General features: G+C 53.4%; 1 protein-coding gene and 1 long non-coding RNA gene across 8 annotated transcripts in view; one reads left to right on the forward strand and one right to left on the reverse strand.

Annotated features, from left to right (window-relative positions):
- Positions 1-4,098: 4,098 nt before the first annotated feature.
- LOC136313304 (uncharacterized) lies at positions 4,099-13,628 on the reverse strand. Its single transcript, XR_010727123.1, has 4 exons — positions 13,521-13,628; positions 11,974-12,028; positions 6,666-6,776; positions 4,099-5,202 (listed from the first exon to the last, which is right to left on the reverse strand). It is a non-coding gene; the product is annotated as an uncharacterized lncRNA (long non-coding RNA).
- ZMIZ1 (zinc finger MIZ-type containing 1) overlaps positions 13,543-20,735 on the forward strand; it is a 244,863-nt gene continuing 237,670 nt past the window's right edge. For 5 of the 7 annotated variants that reach the window (XM_066243544.1, XM_066243545.1, XM_066243551.1 and 2 more), the window contains exon 1: positions 13,544-13,851. The gene's annotated coding sequence lies outside the window, so the exon portion shown is untranslated. Of the gene's footprint in view, positions 13,852-20,735 lie in introns of all 7 variants that reach the window. The other 2 variants (XM_066243553.1, XM_066243552.1) reach the window with 2 other exon arrangements.

A 20,735-nucleotide genomic window follows, 5' to 3' on the forward strand; every position in this document is an offset into this window, starting at 1 on the left:
AAGCAACAGCCCCAGGCCCCGAACAGTCTCCTCCCAACCTTGCCTCTAAACTCCCCATCTAGACAAGCCTTGGGGCAGACTGGCTAAGACCTTGAAGGCCCTGGTCCGTGGGGTTCCACAGGGACGTCCATCTGCTACCATCTTCCCTTCAGTTATATCTTGGTCATTCTGGAGCATCTGCCCAAGTCTGATGCCCAGTTGTGTCTGGGATCTGGGAATAAAGGCTGCTCTTGGTAACTTCTAGAACATCTGCCCTGGGATAAGGGCCAACAGGAAGATGCCCAAGGACTCTGACTGGGGAGAGAAGGGCACATCTAACTAACCTGGAGGTGAGAGGCAGGGGACGTAGGGTAAGCCTCTCCCAAAACGGAAAAGTTTTTTTTAATGGAGTTGGACCTAGAAGGAGCTGGGCTTCCTGAGCCGACTAGGTGGGAAGGGCATTACAGGTGTAGGGAACAGGCTATGCAAAGGCATAGCAGTAAATCTTGTTCAGAGACCCCCAGTTGTCATGTGCCTGCCCTATTTCTTCTGGTTGCACCAGAAATATCCTTTCAGAGCATTTTCTGAAGTGAGAGGGCAAAGCAGGAACCACGTTGCCCAGAAAACCCAAGCACAGTCACCAGCACCGAAGGCAGCCCTGGGGGGAAGGGCATGTGGGAGGCAAGTTGTTCTTCGAAGCCTCCCCTGGGAATGCAGCACGCAGTGCAGTGAGCCAAGGGACCCCGTGCAAGAGCTGGAATCACTTGTTAAAAAGAGAAAGGGAGTAATGGAGGAGCTTTGGGTAGTCATTCCCTCTAGGAAATAAGGGACCAGGAGAGGCAGAGATCACAGGGTGCATAACACTCTAGTTCTGAAGTATAGTGGTCATGAGGGTTCCCTTTAATGTTTCATAGCCTGCAAATAGTCTTTTACATGTATGAAATGTCACACAATAAAAGTTTTAATTGTGTTTATGCCCAAGTTTACGGGGCTATCCCTAGGTCAGTTTGGCAGAGACGCCTCTACGTTATTCCCTGAGCTTGGCATCTCCACAGGTGCCCTCTCCCCTGCTCTGGGGCACTGTAGGGGCCTGGTCACTTGTCCTAGCTCCACTGGGTCCATAGAAGAGTCTAGTCATTTCCAGAACAAGGCTGATGAGTCAGAAAGTTAGGGACTAGTACCTGGCCGACTTCCTGTATGGGCTTCCCTTCTCTGGGTCTGTGTCCCCTCTGGTTTGTGACCTGGGTTTGACCACTCAGCAGCACAGTTATGTGGAGAAACTTCCCTACCTGGAAAGCAGGACCATAAAAGAGGTGCTGTGAGGACAAAGGAACTCAGGCCCTTTATTAAGACAGAGTTCCCAGCATGCAGTAACTACTCCATAAATAGTGGTTTAAAAAAAGTCCCTGGAACAAAGACCCTCAGTGGAGACAGGGCAAGGTTGGAGGTCTTGCCCACCACTGACCAGCCCCAAAGCCTCAGGAGTCTGTTCACCCCAGGCCTCTCTTTGCTGCTGTATAAAGTGAGAGAGGGTGAGAAAGCGCTCACATAGGAGAGCATGTTGCAAAGGCCGGGGCCAGTAAATGGGGCTCTAATCCCCAAGACCCCCTTCCCAGGGGAGGAAGCCCACTCTGCCACAGGAAAGGAGGTGCTCAGCCTCAGGCCAGGGCCAGGCCGGCTCCTGCTCTGAGTTAGAGGCCTGGGTTTGGGGAGTGCGATCAAAGGCAAAGGAAATTAGCATCACAGAGAGCCTGGAGGAGGGGAGGCCAGGATTAATTCCCTCTCCTCTTCCTGCTGTTCCTTCTTCAGCCCAAGGAGAGGGGGAAGGGTACCCGTCCACCCCAAGCCCTTGCCACACCCCTGAGGCCCAACTCTTACTGAAAGAGGCAGAGCAGGGGCAGTGATTTGGGTGGGTCTTGCAGTAAAAGTGGAGGCACTGGGCATACTTTCTGGAGCCTTTTGCTTGGATGAATGAGAATGAAGCTGCCTAGAGCAGTGGTTCCCAAGCCCCAGGCCGCGGACCGGTACTGGTCCGTGGGCCATTTGGTACCGGTCCGCAGAGAAAGAATAAATAACTTACATTATTTCTGTTTTATTTATATTTAAGTCTGAACAATGTTTTATTTTTAAAAAATAACCAGATTCCCTCTGTTACATCCGTCTAAGACTCACTCTTGACACTTGTCTCGGTCACGTGATACATTTCTCCGTCCCACCCTAAAGGCCAGTCCGTGAAAATATTTTCTGACATTAAACCGGTCCGTGGCCCAAAAAAGGCTGGGGACCACTGGCCTAGACCAAAAGGATATCCGCAGAGGCTGGAGCCTGGACATGGGGCAAGGGGCACGCAGTGTGAGCCCGTGGCAGGGAGACACCACTCTGTCATCTGGGGAGCACAGGAGCCTGCGCGTGGAGGAAGGACAAAAGCGAGGGGTGGGGTGGGTATCTTTCAGTCCGGGCATGGACCATGCGGGTTGCCTGGGTGTCAGCGTGTGGATCTGTAAGGTCCATCCATGTGTGCGGCAGGGTGGGAAGAGTGCCTCTGTGTGTGTGTGTGTGTGTGTGTGTGTGTGTGTGTGAGAGAGAGAGAGAGAGAGAACCTATGACTGTCAGCCCCTTGTGTGAGTGTTGGTGTGACTCTGGGTGATTCTGGTGGCAAGTATGTGAACATTTGGGCATGCATGAGGGCATAGGAGCTGCCTGAGACTGTGACATAAGGAAAAATGTCAGGGGGCTCAGAACTGCAATATTCTCCACAGGGAAACATCTACAAAGGGTCCTAATGACCACCTCATAGGCCTGCTTCCAGGTGCCACTGGCTTTGCCTTTCCTGCCATGAAACTGCAGTGGGATGTCCTGGCCAAATTTTTCTGTGTCTCGGTTTCCTCATTTTAAACAGTGTAGTTGTGAGGACTAAATTAGTTAATACAAGGGAAGCATTTAAAACAGCCATTGGCATACAATGAATGCTCTCAAAGGCTTTGTTTGTACAATGAGCGCTACCTGGAGGGGGCATGGTAAGGTTGAACCAGGCTGGCTGGAGGAACAGGGTCAGCTCAGAGCCTGCCAGGAGCTGTCCTTGTAGAAGCCTGGGAGGAAGGTTGCTATTAAGCCAGCAGAGCTGGGCAGGCTTTGGCAGTGCCAGGGAAATGGAGCATGTGGTGTTGGGAGAATCATGAGGCACAATCTGAGCCAACTCGGCAGGCTTGGCACGCACTGGCCTTCAGAGAGAGCTCCTCCCAACCCTCCCCTTTCAGCTCTCATTCCCCCAAGTACTTCCTACACACTTCCTGTCCCAGGAGTGTCAGGCACATCATTCCACCAGCCCTGTTTCCTACTTCAACTGGCTGGCAAGGTTCACTCTTCATGCCCATTCTGCAGATAGTGAAATGGCGGCTCGGAACACAGAGGAATGTGACCAAGAGGCAGGTCTCAGATTCAGGCACCCAGGACTTTGGAATCTTAGAGTAGCTTACAGAGAAGCAAAATGCCGCTCTGGTCCCTGGGGCAGCTCAGTTGGCTCTCAGCTCTTTGGAGTCAGTACTGGCTTTCAACAGTCCCTGACACAGTTCCCTTAGCTGTTTCTGAATCACAGACTGAGCAACATTTCCTTCCTCATATTACCATCTCTGCCCCACCCACCCACCAGAATGTCTAGCCTGATTCCTAAATGAACCCCTAATATACCTCTCCCATCGCTACACCTTTCCTCCTGCCATTCTCTCTGCTCTGTTCATCCTAGTCCAAATCCTTCTCCTCTGTCAAGGCCCATTGCAAATGCCACCTCTTCCATGAAGCCTTCTCTGATTGCTTTGTCCATTAATGCTCTCAGTTCCTCTGGAACTTGAAGAAATACGGCTCTTTAGCACTAACCACTTTCCCTTTGGGTGGTCCTACTGGGCAGTCCAGGAGCTTCTCTAATGCCACCTCATCCCTACCCCACAGGACTGGGCAAGAATGTTCACAGCTGGGGTACAGCATGGGCACTTACATACCCGCACTGCTCCTAAGCCCCTCCAACACTTGTATCATGGCCGTATAACATAGTGTTCAACAGCTCAGGGTCTGGAGCAGATGTTTCTGGATTCAAATCTCAGCTCTCTCACTCACTAGCGGTGTGATTTTGGGCTTGTCCTCTTACCTGTCTTTGCCTCAGATTGCTCATCTCTTCAAAGGAATAATAATATTCTGTTGCCACAAGGCTGTTGTTGTGAGAATGAATGAGTTAATACGTGTTCTCTTAGACTAACACTCTGCATGTGGTAATTACTAAACACTATATGCATGTGTTTGCCATTGTTAATATTTATGTTGTTATTGTTATAACCACGAGAATACAAGAAGGCACTGGACAAAATCTCTTGTCCCCCAGCAGATGGGAGCCCAGACAGGAACAAGAATGGAGTTTCCATTTGTAACCTCATTTAATAGTCGAAGCATCTTGGAAGTAACTAGCACCAGCCCCATTTTACAAAAAGAAAACTGAGGTTCTAAAAGCTGGTGTGAATTCCTTGAGCACCCATAGCTGCAAGTGGCAGGGCTGGATTCAGGACCAGGACGTGCGGCTCCAAAGTTCACTCTCTTTCAACAATCCTGTGCAGCCTCCCAGTCTGGCAGGGAGATAAGCCTTGTACACAAATAGCTGTGATCCAAGGTAGAAAATGATAAGTGCCAAACAGGGACGGATAAAGGCTCTGGGAGGGTGGGGGCCTGTCCACCTCAGGAGGGGACAGGGTAGAGGTCAGAGCAGGCTTTTGAGAGTGGGTGACATCTGAATGCAGCCTCAAAGGTGGGTAGGCTGAGTAGGGAGACTTTCTAGGTGGAGGGGCCAGTGTGAGTGAAGACATGGGTCACTGTGTCCACATTACGTAGCACATTACCTAGGTCCTGATGCCTCAGAGGCCCTAGAAATATACGTGGAAGGTATGAAGGGAGGGAGGGAGGAGAAAGGAAAGGGGAAGAGAAGGGCAAAGAGGAAAAGTGGATCTATCCTGACACCACTTGGTCTTGGAACTTCCCTTCTCACAGGTAGACAGGGTCAATTCCTCCAATTCTCTGAAGGGCTTCATGGAGCCAAGGGTCCCTGTTGTCCTATGACACTCCAGGAAAGTAGCTCAGGACTTCCAGGTCAGACATCCCGACAGTCGGTTGTTTTGCTCAATACCAGGAGAACTCCCAACAAGCAAAGCCGGATAGGGCTTCTCTGAGGGGTGCGGCAGTGGTCTGTTGGAGACAGATTGAACTGGCTCACAAGAGCTGATTGTTTAAATTTTAGGAAGTGTGAGCTGGTTGATTGTAAGATGGCAGCTTGAATTTGGCCATGGTGGGAATATTTACACCATGGAAATCAGCAAATGCTACAAATCAGGTTTTCTCCTCTTTTGAGAGCCAGATGTTAAACATACACCAGCACACCACTGGGCAGTGTCTGCTATGTGAGGCAACAAGCACCCATTCGCAGAAGGATGCTAGCAGACACAGTTAACTCCTGGAAAGAATGAGGTTGATGGGTACCTCCCGTCTAATCTGAGGGACTCAGATTAGATTAACTCAGAAGCCCTTTTCCGGCCCTGAAAGCCTATGAAATGTCAAATTTAAGAAAAAAAATTAATCAGTGTAATCATTCATGCCAGGAAATCATTAACCACTTGACTCAGAGGCTTGGAGTAGGGAAAGGTCTTGAGAAAACCTGTGAGGACCACATGCTTGCAAATTTCACAGGTGGAAAACCTCATCCAGTGTCGCACAGAGTTAGGGGCAACCTTGGGGCTAGAACCTGTGTCTTCAGCCTCCTAGCCAAGGATTCTTCCAGTGCATTTGGGAGGGACTGGTACAGACAGGGAGGTTTTCCTGTACAGCTTGGTGTGTCTCTCCTCCATCAGAATACAAGCTCTGTGATAGCGTGGACCACATCTGTTTTGCTCACTGTTGGATTCCAGTGCCTAGTTTCGTGCCCGGCACTTTGCAGGGATTCAATAACTATTTGTTGAATGAATCAGTGTGTCTGGGATCCTGTCTCCTGGCAGCATTTATATAGATCTGGGAATGTCATCTTCTGAGACCATTACCACTCGGGTCCCTATTCTTGCTTAGTGACAGGAAATCAAGAGACCAGGGTTCAAATACCAACTCTGTTCTCTCCTTATGACCTTGGTCAATCCCCTGAAATCTTCAGTGTATTCCTCTGCAAAGTGGGTAGTGCCATCTCTGTCTGCCTCATCAGGCTGCTGCAGCACTCAGGTGAAACCCAAAGTACTTTGTATAAACTTTTAAATGCTGTACCCAGTGGAGTAAGTGAGGAGGTCAGAAAGCTGGTTTGGATGGCAGGGCGGGGCCAAGCCCAAATGTTCTAGTGGACACTGGATGCTGGCCAGACTGCTGCTCATAAGGCTGCTGCTTGGGGTAACCTGGGCCTGACCAGCTTCCAATGGGAGAGGGTGTATGTGTGCAAAATGGAGCTCAAAGTTTTAAAGGGGTAGGTAGGGGAGAATGATAACCAGGGAGAGTTTGGCAAACCCTTTTCCTCCTAAGACCAAGTCTCTTGAAGTAGAAGGAGCAGGTGAACCAGAGACTTTAAAAGCCATTTTTGTGTCTCTGCAAAACTGTCTGTTGTTGCCCCTTGCCCCACTCCCCAGGCCTTCATCACTGCAAACTGCCTCAATGGGTGAGCTTGGACTGTCACCTACCGAGTCAGGTGGGGGTGGGATGGAAATTCCTGGTATGTTCTGAAGTCAAACAGATGATTCCATGCAGCAGGATTTCTGCCACTCTCCCATACAGGCACTCGAAGGCCCTTCCTAGAAGGGAGGGGACAGGCTGGCAGGAAGGGAGGGAGGCAGAGCTCAGCCCAGGCTGTGGCTCAGTGAGGAAGGGAAGCAAGGGACAGCAGCACTCCTGCAGCTATTCCAAGTAAGCACCTGATTTTGGCAGGGAGGTGAGGGTACCAGGAGACCCAGAACTAACGCCAGGGAGGCAGGGGAAGAGGGTTTCCACGGAGGGGCTGCACCGTCAGCCCACGATAGTAAGGCCCCATGTCAGCAGCCAGGCCCCAGGCAGCGGGCTCTTGGCTCCATTCCGTTCGGCAGGATTCTAGTTGGCACCAGCTGCAGTCAGGAACAACGCCTGGATTTCTTTTCTTTCTTCTTCTTTAAAAAAATTTTTTTTTAATAGAAAGGAGAGAAAGACTGGAGCCACTCATTGAACAGCTCAGCATCGTGGAGGCATCTGGACCAAGTGTCCTTGAAAAAGAGCACAGACACAGGAGCCCACAGCTGGCTGCAAGGTGCAAGAATCGACACCACGCTTAGAGCCTGAGGTCTCACCCAGATGCTGCCTCACATTTGCTGTGTGACCTTGGGCAAGTCCATGACTCACTCTGGTCTGTTTCCTCCTAACCTCCACCAGAGCTTGCTATCCAGAGCCCACTCAATGCCAACTGCTCGACTTCCCCCAAACTCTTAGGGTGGCATTTGGTGTGGGTTGTCCTTCCTGATAGCCTGTGAGCTCTTAGAAGGCTGGGTCTGCTTCATCCTTGTGTTACCCCTGCATGTTCCATTGCACTTGACCCTGTGTCAGTTACTCAGGCACTATGCTGGCTTGCTAGAGCACTGAGTCATCCTATGTGGTAGTCTTGGTGGGGGGTGAGGAGTGTGTGTGTGTGGGGGGTATGTGTACACATCAAACTAACCTCCCTGACTGGTGAGGTGCCACACTGGGCAAATGAAACTCTCCCTCTGTCTCAGTTTCTTCATCTGTAAAATGGGTAAGTTACTACTCCTACTAATTAGCTCATGTGAAGATTAAAGGAGTTTATGTGTAGGAGATACTTATTCCAGGCAAATAGTAAGAGCTTACTAAGTATTTGCTATAATAATGACGATACTGGAGGCAAGGGCAGCAGCATAGGGGGTTGAGGCCAGGTAAAAGCACATCTGCTGGAGTTGTCAGGCTGGGCTTCTGAGCAGGTGGCTATAGATGTGGCCTTGAAATCTGGGAGGGGTGTACGCCAGGAGGCAGGAAGAGCATGAGGAGGTAAGAGTATGTACATAATGCTGGCAATTCTGGAAGCCACCCAGCACGGACAGGGCAAGGGAGGGTGAGCCTGAGACTAGAAGACTTCCATCCAGGTGAGGAGGGGAGATGCCAAGGCTGTGATGGTTTCTCCCTCTCCCTCCAGTGCCAGAGAGGACAGGCTCCTCCGGGGGCAGGAGCTGTCAGGACAGAGGAAGGAGGCTGGCCCTGTCTCTGGCTGCTGTTCCAGACTGCCCCCAGTAGTGCAGGGGAGAGGGCACTGCATTAGAAGGCCTAGTTCTTGTCCCAGCTCTGGCACTTCCCAGCCACATGGCCATGGGAAAGCTACCAACTCCCTTTGGAGCTCAGTTTAGTCATCCGTAAAATGGCCAATGTGAGGCTCAGAGGATGAGAGGTACTCATGAAGCAAGGGGTTAGGATCATTACCTATTCCCAGTTCCCTCTGTGTTTATGTTTTCCTGTCTGTATCTGTCCAGGGGCTGTCTGAACATACTCCCCAAAGCAGGGTCCCCCTCAAATCCTGAAGTTCACTGTAGCTCAGTCCAAGGGTCAAAGGCTCAGACCTACAGAATCACAGGGCAATCAGAGGCAAAAGTTCCCCTGTACATCCCTGTGTGTTCCATAAGAACGTGACAAAAGGGGGAACAGAGGACAGAAAGTCTGTAATGTGCTCAGGCCATACAGCAGTGAGCAGTGGCGGGCTGGGGGCAACGGTGTCCCAGCTCATGTGGCAGACTCTCAGTCCACTCTCCAGGACCTCCCTTTGAAAGAAGCAGAGCTCTGTGACAGAAGCGGAGAGACAGCATGCTTGGTAGAAGGGCCTAGGAGAGCCAAGGAAGCTGCAAAGATGTGGCCTCAGAGAATGGAGGGGCAATGTGATTGGAATACGGGGAGCAGGTAGATCAGGGCCTCCTGATGTATCAGAGGAATCCACTCTTGGCTGGACCGGACCACCCGCCCTAAGAGGCATAGGCCTCTGAGCTAGGCAGTAACCAAATACCTCCTGGATCCACCAAGGTAAGAGGACTAAATGGACTTCCTTTTACCCCACTGCCATGGAATGGGCCCTGATCATTCACTGGCAGGTGAGTGAGGGTCTTTACCCTACCACAATACTCAATCACCTTCTCTGCACTATAGCTAGTACTAAGATGAAGGCAAGTCCACATTCTCAACCCTGAGGTCCAGCTGAGACCAGGACTAATCCCAGCCCACTAAATAGCTGTGAGATCCTGAGCAGGTCACTTAACCTCTCTGATCTTCTTTCCTTAGTGGGAAAATATACTTTCTGGCTTGATGAGAGGACAGAATGAGAGAATATTTCCAAAGTGCTTGGTGTACAGTAAGCAATCAATAAATATGACTTTCCTTCTGCCCCTTAGTTCCTTGGTTGTCTTTTGGAAGTGAGGGGTAGAGAGTGGAGACTGAAAAGGCAGTCCGGGAAAGGTAGGACTCCACACCATGTGGGTCAGTCCCCTGCTCCCCAGCCTACAGAGGGCCCCCAGGCCAAGGCCAGATTCTCCACACCCCACCCAAGTCCTCTCCTTTGACCCAGGACCTAAAGCCTCCCACCACTGTCTTCTTCCTGGCTCCCTGGACTTCCTGGATCTCTGCTCCAGGAGTCCAGGCTTAACCAATGGCCAGCTTCCTCACTGATAGCTCCCAGAACAATGTAAGGAAATTAATAGCACTTGAATCTATTCTCTGAAGATGGGTATAGGCTGGCCTCTGCACTGGTGCCCACAGGCTGGCCCCATGCAGCCTGCACCCTCTTGATGGGCAGTGAAGTTGTCTTTGAAGCCAGGTGATTTATGGGCCTGCACTAACTGAGTGGGACCCATCTTCCAGCTTTCAGTGGGTAGAAAGTAAAAGTACTTTCCTCTCTGCTTCACCCTCAGAGATCCAGGCACACAGAAGCTAAGGCTGAGAGGGTAGGGGCTCAAGACACACAATTTCCAAAGAAGCCTGACCGCTTTCATGGCCCTCGCCCTTGGTTTACAGAAGCCCAGAGAGGGCTAGCAACTTGCTTAGGACCACACAGAGAGTTGACCAAGGATGCAGAGCTGCGGCTGAGAGTCCAGCAAGAAACTGCGTTGATGAGAGCCTGAGTTCAAATCCTGATTGACCTTGGGCAAGTCACTTTCAGTCCAGTTTTCTCTGAAGGGTGGGTAGTAGTAGTACCTAATTCTAGGCACTGTGAAAATTCAATAAACTAATGCTAAGAGGCCCTTATCAGAGTACCAGCACACAGTAGGTACAAAATAAGTCAGAGCTTCTTCCAAGACCTCACAGGGATCCATCCAACCTGCCTTGTTATTTCTCTGAAAGATGAATAGAGATAGCAAGGCCTAAGTCCCAAGGACTGGAGCTCAGGGTCCCCAGGAGGCTTGGGCCCAGGTGAGATTTCTTCAACTTGCTGCTATCAATTGCCATGCTTGCCCAGCTGAAAAGAGTTGAAATTCCACCAGGTTCCATGCTACAGAGTTGTACTTGCTTTGTGTGCTGGGCTTGGCTTCTCTGCCCTCTGCAGTAGCTTCCTAGTTTTCAGATATAAGAGAACTGGGTGGGGGAAGGGGTCTTCCAGACAGGAGCTTTCAAAGGCAGAGTGGTCATCTCAAAGGTCACTTGTATCCTCCACTTTCTGGAACTGAGGAGCCCATCAGTCTCTGAGAAATGTTCAGAGGACTGAGCATCCTGACCTACATGGTAATCAAGGCAACAGGAACTAGTCTAGTTCTTGCTGAGGCTGGACACTTGCCTTTTAGGTCCTCAAACATCAAAAACTCTGGCCTGGGATTTTGGGTCTGGGGTGGGAGTGGCATCATGGCTGTCACATGCTATAAATTGCTGGGTGGAGAGGGCAGCTGTGGTTCCAGCCGCGTTTAGCAAGCTGAGTTCCCACCTTCCAGCCCCGGGTCAGGCCAAGGGTTTCTCAGGTTGCACCCCTCCCCCTACTGTCCCCACTTAGGAAACTGGGCCATCCAGAGGCTGAGGGGAGGTGCTCCTCCCACAAGAATGTGCTGGGACCATGCCTCCCCGGTGTCCCTAGAGGTCTGGAAGTGCTTTCATACCATTCATCTTCCCCAGGGATGTTCAGCTGCCACCTGTGCCAGAGCAGTGAGAAAGCAGTCCATGTGACAGTTCCAAAGACTGAGGCCAAGAAAGCAGTGCTTTTCTGGAATTGATGAGCCCATCTGTCACTGAGAAATCTTCAGAGGACTGAGCATCCTGACCTACATGGTCATCAAGGCAACAGGAACTAGTCTTGTGCCTTGAGCCTCCCTAGCATCTAACGGCACCGGCACTGAGAGGCAGGATTTCCCCTGAGAAAATCGAGCAGGCTCACGGCATCCCCACAACCCTCACGCTCCGGTGGACCTTAGCTGCAGTCCTCTCAGCCTCAGATATCCAGGCTGAGTTCGCTGGCTATAACACTAGTGCAGCTTTAAGAATGAATTCAGGGCTAGCCAATTCATTTTGCCTCCTCTCCCTTGGTGGTTAAAGGAGTGATCTCGCCGGCTCTAAAGGAGTTCAAGTCGAGGTCAGAGAAGCTTTCTGAAAGATGTCTAAAATGAGGGTGAGGAGGGAACTCCGGCCTGGTCCCGGCATTGGCCCAGGGTCCGCACTGATCACTACCCAGGAGGCTGGGGGCGATCCCCAAGTCTCCGTGGCACATCCGCACTCCCAAGCGGGTCCCATCAATCAGACAACTGCCCTGCGGAGCCAGGACGTCTTCCGCTAGTCTCAGATCCCGGGGGTGTCCGCCCCCGGCGGTGTCATTGTTCTCTGACGTCACGCCTAGGCCCCGCCCCTCGACCACCTCCTCCCCCCTCGCTCCTCCCCGCCCCCCTGTCCCTCCAGCTCCCGGCGCCCAAGACCCTGCAGCCTCCCAAGCCCCGGCGGAGCAGGGCTCCCCCCGCCGCTCGGCCCAGGCTGCGCCCCCTTGCGCTCTCCCCAACTTGCCTTTGTTATTCCAGCTCCCTTCCTCGCCTCGCCTCGCCTCCAACACCGCGGCGGACTGGAAAACATGGAGAGCGGATTACCGCCACACCTGGAATCCTCAGCAGGCGCCCGGCTGAAGCCACCCCCGCTAGTGTTGGGAGGGGAGCGAGTGCTGGCGCGCGAGTGTGTATGTCTGTACAACCGGTTGCTGGAGCGCTAATTATGATTTGAGACTGAGGGTGCGGCAAATCATGAGTGGTGGGCTTGAGGAAGGGGTGTGGAAGAGGAAGGGAGGTGAACGTGGGGTTTTATGTGTACGTGAACGTGAAGATTTGTGTTTTGTTTTTTGAGTATATGCGGGGTTGTACACCGATGTGTCTGTGTGCAATTGCGTGCCTCTGCGAGTGTGCTTGCTATGACCGTGTACACGCATATTTGTGAGGGAAAGTGTACGTGTTTGCGTGCGCAAGGAAGCGTGTTTGTAATACTGAGTGTTGGCGCCAATGTATTTGCCATTTGTGCAGGAGTTGCCGTGTGAGTGAGTGACAGTGGATGTGAGCTAAGGTGGGTGCGCACTTAGATGCTCTGAGGGCTGGGTCCGCGAGGGGAATGCCGCGAGTGGGAGCATCCAACTGTGCCCTGGGCGTGCCATCGCTCTCCGCGGCTCCTTGGGGCAATCAGTGCCCAGCTCAGGACCGAGGGCTGGGCTCATGTCTGGACGTCCCCACCCTGCCTGCGCGTACTGTCCAGGGCGCTCCCCAGGGCCTTCGGGAAATCCAAACGCCTCTGGACTCTCTAGGTGCCTGGGAGAGACCTTGCGCTCGGATCCTCCCCAGCCTTTGGGGCGCCACACACCGCCCTCCCGCAACATCGCCATTGGTGGTGGTGAAGGTGGTGAGGTGTCCTCCGCTCGCCTCACCTGCCCGCCCTCGGGCTTTGGGAAGAACCCCAAAGTCCCTCCAGGAGAAGGCTTTGGCGATCTTGTTAGCAACTCACTCATCCCCAATTCAGGAACCTGACCACGTTCTCAGCCCAGTGTGCATTCCAGTTGGAGGCGCGCGACCCAAGCGTGGGGCACTTCAGTGAATCGGTGATTTTAGCCTCCTCCCCAATTTGGTATTTTTCTAAGTCCCACATTTCTCTCCTACTTCAAACTTGCTAGGGTGGAGGTGGGGACAGTCATGGAATAGTGGATGGTGATGGAGAGATAAGGGAGGTGAGTGGCGGGGTTGGAGGGTGTCACGCGAAGCCCATCAGAGCCAAAGAGGGGAAAAGCTTGAAAAGGGCTCAAACTCAGGAGTGGGTAAGAAATAAAGTAAAAGACGGGAAAGGAAAGGTTAGGGAAAGAAAGAGGAGAACAGGAAAGGGAAAGAGCGGCGAAAGCGCAGAGCGCACGAGCAGAACCAAGCCGAGCGCCAGCGGCGGCGGCTCGGCGCTCCGCTCCGTCTTCTCTTCCGCACCGGCTTTTGCGGGAGGCCGGCGGCGCGGGGCCCTTTGGAAATAGAATAGCCAATGTAATCTGACACTTCAACTTGCTCGGCTCCGGGCGAGTTGATTCACTTACTCACCCCCTAACGCCGAGTTCCTTTTCACTGTCTGTGGACATTAAAAAAGCGAGCGGCGGCGGGCGCCCGGGAGAGCGAGCGGCCGGGCGGCGGGCGGGCGATCAGCGATCCGGCTGCCGAGCTAGCGAGCGGCGTCCACGCAGCGCGGTGACCCAAGCCCGGGTCTTCGCGGAACTGGAGCCGGAGCCGAGCGGATCTCAGCGCCCTCGCACCGCTTCTCCCGGCCCGAGCCGACCCTGCCCGCCGGCGGCGGCGGCAGCGGCAGTGGCGGCGGCGGCCGCTGCGGCGGCGGCGGCGCGTCCTCCAGCGGCAGCAGAGGCGCTCGTGGTGCCTGGTAAGTTTGAAGCCAGACCAGGGCGCCTGCTGGCCCCGGGCCTTCCTCCCGCTACCCACTGACTCTTGGGGTGCGAGCGTGGGGCGCCGGGTGCTTGGGGCTTTTCCGTTTAAGGGTCCGCTGGGGCTAGTCGAGCCAGGCTAGCGGTTGGCAACCGGGCTCCACTGCGCTCCCGGTGGCGGCCGGGGGCCGAGGCCCAGGCGACCGGCGATCGCCAAGCTGCGCAGAGCCCGCTTGGGCTGCGCGCGGGGCCGGGGCTCGTCGGGTGTGCAGAGCTTGAGTACGGTTGTGCGCGCGCGGACTGGGTGCCCGCCGACTGGGTGCCCGCCTCCTGCCGGTGCGTCTCCAGCCCTCGGTCTGTATACAGGGGGCCGGGCAACACCGGGATTCGGGGAGGGAGGGAAAGAGGTAGAAACGGACAGGGCTAGGACCACCTCCGTCTCTCTCGCCTCCTTTGGGGAAACACGAAGTTGTACGTCCGTGTGTGTGTGAGAACCGCCAGGGACCGCGCCGATTAGCGGTAGCAAGGGTTGGTGGTGTTAAGTTGTGTATCTGAATTTCTAGGATAAAACACACACTTTTTGTAAATGGGAGGTGGGGGTTCGGCTAAGTTGTTTGTGTGTGAATTGCCCGGGGAGACGCCGCGCACGGAACGAGAGCGGAACACGGAGGGGTGGGTGTAGGGGCCTCCTTTAGGTCTTTAGAAACCCGAGGGGCATTAAGGGCAAAGCCTGGACGGGGCTGCCCTGGCCAGAGGGGAGCCGGGAGGGAAGATGTGCGAGTGTGTGTGCGCGCGCGCGTTGCAAATACGAAAGTAATTTTCTCCGTGTTCTTTCTTCCTCTTAGTCTCCGGCGGTGGCGGCGGCGGCGCCCCGGGGGAGTGGGAAGCCAGTCGCGGTGGAGGTTGAGGGGCCGAGCCGGGGCTGGAGCTAAGGTGGGGGACGGGCTCTGGAAGCCTGTTTCACATTCCTGGAGTCTAGGTTGGGGAGAAAACGGTGGGGATCGAGGCCTCGGCGTCTCGGGCACGGGCAGCGGGAGCGCGTCGCCCCCTCATCGGGGACATCTGTCCAGGAAGCCAGCCGGAAGAGGAGAGGGCCGGGTGCGGAGGGCAGGCTCTCTGCCCCGGAGCAGCGGGGGCGTGAACGAGGAGTGGTCGCCTTCCTGGCCATTGTGCGCCTGCAGATTTTTCACGGGAGACTGCCCCGGAGCCGCCGGAGAAGGCTGGGAGCCGGCCTCAGTCCTGGGTTTAAAAGACACTCCAGGAATGTAAACAACCGGGCGGGAGCGCGCCAGGGCAGCGGGTCTGGGGACCCCACCCCTCCTGGAGGGACAGCCCGACAGCGGGGTCGCGCGACCGTCCCCCTCTGCCTGTCGCAAACTTTTTCTTCCTCTGCTTTTCTTACCACCTCGCCCCTCTGGCGGGGCACAGAGCGAGGGCCACTCCCCGGGCGCGAACCCAGGGCGTCTGGCACCCGTGCCGGACCCCGGGGGCCTGGCTGCTCGACCCCAGCCTGGGGGTCCGAGTGCCAGCTGCGCCTGCCTCGATCCGCCAGCTTCCAGAGCAGGCAGTGCCCGAGTAACTGGGGCTCCAAGAGCTTGCTCGCTCGCCTGGCTCCCTTCCTCCCTCCCTCCTGCTGCTCGTTCCCCCGCTCTCCCCCTTCTCCTCTCCCCTGACTGCTTTTCCAATGCCCTGACATGAGGGAGGAAGATTTAACTTGGCAGCCCAAACAAATGTTCTCTCAGAGGTCCTCCAAGAAGCTGGCGGCTGGGCTGGCAGGGTGAGGGCACTGCTCCGCCAGCCTTTTCCTCCGCCCTGCTCTGCCATGGTTATTTGGAGCCCCCTGGGTAGACTGCCTAGGGCATGGGAGAGTAAGACCCAACGCCACAGATTTAAAAGGGCAGTGGGAAGCCTCCTGTGAAAGTCACCGGCTTTGGTGCTGGAAGAAACCACCCAGAGCTGCCTTCTGGTGCCAAGGGTTTTCTGGAGGACTTTCTTGAGCAACAGTTTGTCTCTGCTGCAACCAGGGTGAGGGCCTGGTGGACGGGAGGGCTAACCAGTGCTGTCTCCTCCTCCCTGTGGGTGTGAGGACAGGCTGGTTACACAGGTCAGGGCAGGAGGCCAGAGGCTGTTCCCAGAGGTGCCTGGCTTTGCCTTTTTTTTTTTTTTTTTAAGATGGAGATAAAGAGGCAGGCGCTGTGGCTGCAGCTTGCTGGTGATGAACTCCAACTTGCCTTCACTGCCTTTTGTATGGTCCCAGGAGTTTTAAAGTTGCCTGTAAGCTATCCGGGAAGTTTAAAAGAGGGAGCAAGCCCCAAACTTTCTGTGTCCTGGATGCTTTTGGAGGGGGTCCAGAGAGGGGAGGAGTTCCTGGTCACTTGCTTGCTCACTGCTTGGCCCTGGTGGTTTGTGAATGTCCCAAGCCTTGTGCTGACCTTTCTTTCTTCAAGTTGAGGATGTTGAAACACCAGCATCAAACAAAAGACACATTGAAAGTTGTATCTGCCACAGAGCACGTGTGACTTTGGGGCTAAGGCAATGCATTTGGAGGGAGATGGTGTTTTCTTCTGACTTTTATGATTTTGGTTGGATTTTGTTTTTCCCAAAAGGACAGAAGCATCTCCTTGTCCCAAGTCACGAGGTTATGAAATGCTGTTTCCACATGTAAATGTTCAAATCCTAGACTTCTGAGAGTTAGTGGCAGTGACTTGTGGGGGAAGGGGTTGGAGGGGAGCAGTTGGGAGGTTTCAAAAGTTTTAAATGGTTTTTGGATTGAATTCTGAGGCATTCAGCTTATGGCTCACAGAGCAGAGTTAAGAATAAGAAATTGCTGGACTTATGGGAATTTTGATAACTAGCCTTCTCTATGCAGAAAAGGATTGCTGGCTTCTTTGTGGGGACAGAATTTCCTTTTTTTCTTCTAAGGAAAGGGGTAAGGCAGGTTCTCCTCTTCACAGCCAAGAGAGAAGTAAAGAAAAGTTCCAAAGACTGTGGGGTTTGGACACAACCACAGTCTCTCTCTCTCTCTCTCTCTCTCTCTCTCTCTCTGTCTCTTTTACTTCCCTAGCAATGGTCACACAACTTTACATCCATTTCTGGTCCCAGAAATGTGCCCTAACTAGACAGGTGTCCATTGTCACATTCTGGAAAATTGCAAAGGGAAGGACCCAACTAAGAAGATGTGCAGACTTCACTTTTTTCCTGATTGACAGATATGGCAGGTAGATAAGGAAGGAAGATACTTTGAGCACTGCTGTGTCCTGAGAGTTTTGCCATAACAGTACCTGTGTGAAGCCAATGATACTAAGTTTTCTGGCCTTGGCCAGTGTCCAATAGGCAGCTGTGACCCCAGCCCCAGGGAGAGATATTGCTGGAAGAAATTTGGGAACCAACAAGTTAATTTCCGGAAGCTTTTCTGGGCACTTCGTCACAGAACCAGGAAGCAGGGCTTGCCAGGCCATGACCGGGTCCCATATGTTTTCATTCATAACTTGACTCCGGAGGGCCCTCGCCTGACTCCTATCTCTGCCTCATCTTTATGAGGTTCCTTAGGTTTTGTGTGGACAACAAAGCCTGGACTGCGGTAATTACCCAACACCATGGTTGTCTTGCCTGGTGACTACTGTGGCCTCACAGCAGGACATAGTGGCCTCAACCCATGCCTGGGGGGGGGGGCTCTTTGTCTCTCCAGCCCCTGTAGATGAAGGGAGGCAGAGCTTTACTGGGCTCTAAGCTCTATAAATGATTCTGAGGTTGAGCCCTGCCCTCAGGGAGGATAAAGGAAGGCTGAAAAAACTAGTGACAGGACAAGGCTCTGGAAAAAGAATCCAGAAATCCATTGAGATTATGTGGGTCTTTCCATTACCTGAAGAAATGGGGGAGAGGGATCAGGAGGCTGTAGGTGGCTGGCTCCTTTGGGCCAAGAACTTCACTCTTCTCGGCCTCAGTCTCCTATTCTGTAAAATGGACTCGAAGTCAAAACCCTTCTAACCCACTAAGTTGCTGTGAGAATGAGGTAGATATTGTCACAAGAGCCCTGGGCATGTATCATCCAAAGTCCTAGCAGTCTTTGGGCACAGGATGTATGAAGCCAGTAGGGTTGGATGGGAGTGCTAGAAGCATTTTTCAGATGCTGCTCTCCTATCCAAGCCTACCTCCCTGCCAGTATATTGTGTAGCCTTGGCTTGCTTGCCCCCCATGAGAGGGTGCTTACCACCTATGGGCAGTCTCTGATTTAATGGACAGCTCTGGCTGTTAATATGCTCTACTGCATAGCATACCTTCTGGAAACTAACCCTTCCTGACTCCCACTCTGGTCTTGAGGTGTTGGGGGTCCTCCAGACCTCAGATTTATTCTTTCCTGAATGATCACAGCTTCAAGACCAGTGCCTGGGCCAGCCATACTAAGGTGGAGTGGGGTGGGGGACAACCTTCAGGCTGCTGCTCCCAGCTTTATTGGGAATGACCTGTGGGGAGTGGGGAGGAGTCTGCCTGAGGGGCTCAGCATCCTCCGTCTTTGTGAGCTGGGTTCTCCCCTTGGCACTTTCTCTCTTTGGATTGGGTGTGAGGGGAAAAGAGTAGATACACAGCAGGTGGGGTTTGGTCAGGGGCCCGGTATTGATGCCACAGATACTTTCTAAGAGTCCACGGTGTGAGGGCTGTGGCCAGTGAGAGACCCAGAAATGTGTAAGACAGTTTCTGTTCCTTCGGAGTTTACAGTCCAGTCAGGGCAGGAAGATCAGTCCAAATAAATAATTAACCACGACCAGCTGGCTGCCTGCCACAGGGCGCATGATGACAGTAATAACCGCGGCCCCTTGCCTTTGTGTGGCACTTGGTAGATTTGGAAGCGCTTTCCAACTTTGATTAACCCCAATAATAACAGTATAAGCTAGCTACTATACTGCTCACAAAAATTAGGGGATATTTCAGAAAGGAATATGAAGCAATAAAATATCCCCTAATTTTTGTGAGCAGTATATTTGGAATTGCCCCCATTTAACAGAGAAGAAAACCGAGATTTACAGAGGTGACATGACTGTAGCTAAGCAAGGCTCAACTTCAAGCCTTACCAATGCCAACACTCTTGCCGCTTTCCCAGCCCACCAACCAGCAGGACATGGGTGCAGAACCCGTGTGGACCCCGAGAATAGGGATGGGGGCCTGAAGTTCAGAAAGAGGAGCTGTGCACAGGAAGGGTCCCAGGTGGGCCTCACCTGTCCCTTCTTCCACTTTTGGCAGCACACAGCCCACTCCACCAGCAGCTGTGCCCCTGATCTTGCTCTGAGCCCCAAACCCTGCCGTGACTTCCTGGGTATACATGTTTGTGCATGGCCCTTCAGCCCCATCCCTGGCCCTGGAGCAGGAAGCAGAAGTGTTTCTAGGCCCCAGGTTCCTGTGCGGCCCAGGCACTTCCCTGGGCTGCGATGGTTTCTATAGATACAGACGTTGACTCAGCCTGCCCTTCCTCTGGCTGAGTCAGTGCCCAGGCCCTGTGGAGCAGCCATCCTGTGGGAGCCCTTGGGTTCCTTCTACACCCTACCATAGCCCACCTGCTGCCCAGGACCTGTGCCTGGTTTTCTGAAGCTCATCTGAGTGCCACCCCAGGACAAGGCTGCATCGGGTGGGGTCCAGAGCAGGGAGCAGCTGGGCAGGCTGAGCTGGCACCTCCCCAGGAAGCCTGGCCCAGTTTGGCACACCTGCACAGGTAATGACTGTAACCTACAAGGGCCCTGGGCCCCACCTGTCAGGCCCAGCTGCTGGGGTTACTGCAGGATCATGCTGGGGGAGGCTGGGGTGTCTGAGCTAATTAGATTTCTTAGATTTCAATGCGCCCCTAATCCTGTTAGCCTGGCTGTAATTGTAACCACTTGAAGGTTTCAGTGTGGCAGGCTGTTGAGGACAGACGGTGTGGGGACTCCACTCTGCCCCAGCCCCAGCTTAAACAGCCGGCTGGGAACTGGGGACTCTGTTCCCAGGTCTCTGGGGTGGGAGCCTGAGTGATGGTAGAGGGTTGCTTTTCTGTAGAATCTAGCATCACAGACTGCCAGAGCAGGATGGCCCTTAGACATCATTGGCTTTGACCTTCACTGGGGAGATGGAGAAACTGAGGTCTGCCTGGCCCAGGGCCTCAATGACTGGCAGTGGCAGGGTATCAGGGACTTGCAGTGGTCTGACTTTATGATCTTTGTCTCTGGAAGTTTCAGGGTAGGTCTGGGATTGCCTAGTGAACCCTCTAAACATGTTTTTCCCCAGAAATAGGAGCTGGGGGCTTCATTTGTCCTGAAGCCCAACCTCTAGTTGGTATTACCTATTCTCTCTCTCTCTCTCTCTCTCTCTCTCTCACACACACACACACACACATACACACATACATGTGAATTCTGGGGCCCACAAGGATTTCAACCTCTGCTGAGACTCCTGCCTCTCCCAGGGCGACATGGGGCTTTCTCCCTCCTCCACCACCAGTCTTTCCCAGATTTTGATCTCTTGAAGGGTCCAATTCAAAGCAGATGATTGCTTTGCCAAGAAATGGAAAAGCTATTCTGGTGAAAGGGGAGGTGTTAAAATATAATCTCTTTGTACTTTTCAGTGGCTCTTCTATTATTTTTTAGTGTCTGGCTTTGATGGGAACTGTCCCCACTGCCATCCTTTTTCCTGCCCTACCCCCTTTCTCGTTTCCCAACAACTCCAGTCACCCACCCACAGACACTGGCACTAGTGGTGGTGGGGTGTGTGTCTGTGCTGCTTTCAGAACCCCTGTCCTGCAGGGTCCCAGCCAACAGTTACATCCTGTCCTTCTCTTCACTTTGGAGCACTGGGGAAAGGTATTTGAAACCTTCCACTCCAGAAGCTCCCTGGCCCTGTGTTTTGTACCCATAAGCAT

Source organism: Saccopteryx bilineata, chromosome 9 (genome assembly GCF_036850765.1).
Source record: "Saccopteryx bilineata isolate mSacBil1 chromosome 9, mSacBil1_pri_phased_curated, whole genome shotgun sequence".
Classification (NCBI taxonomy): domain Eukaryota; kingdom Metazoa; phylum Chordata; class Mammalia; order Chiroptera; family Emballonuridae; genus Saccopteryx; species Saccopteryx bilineata.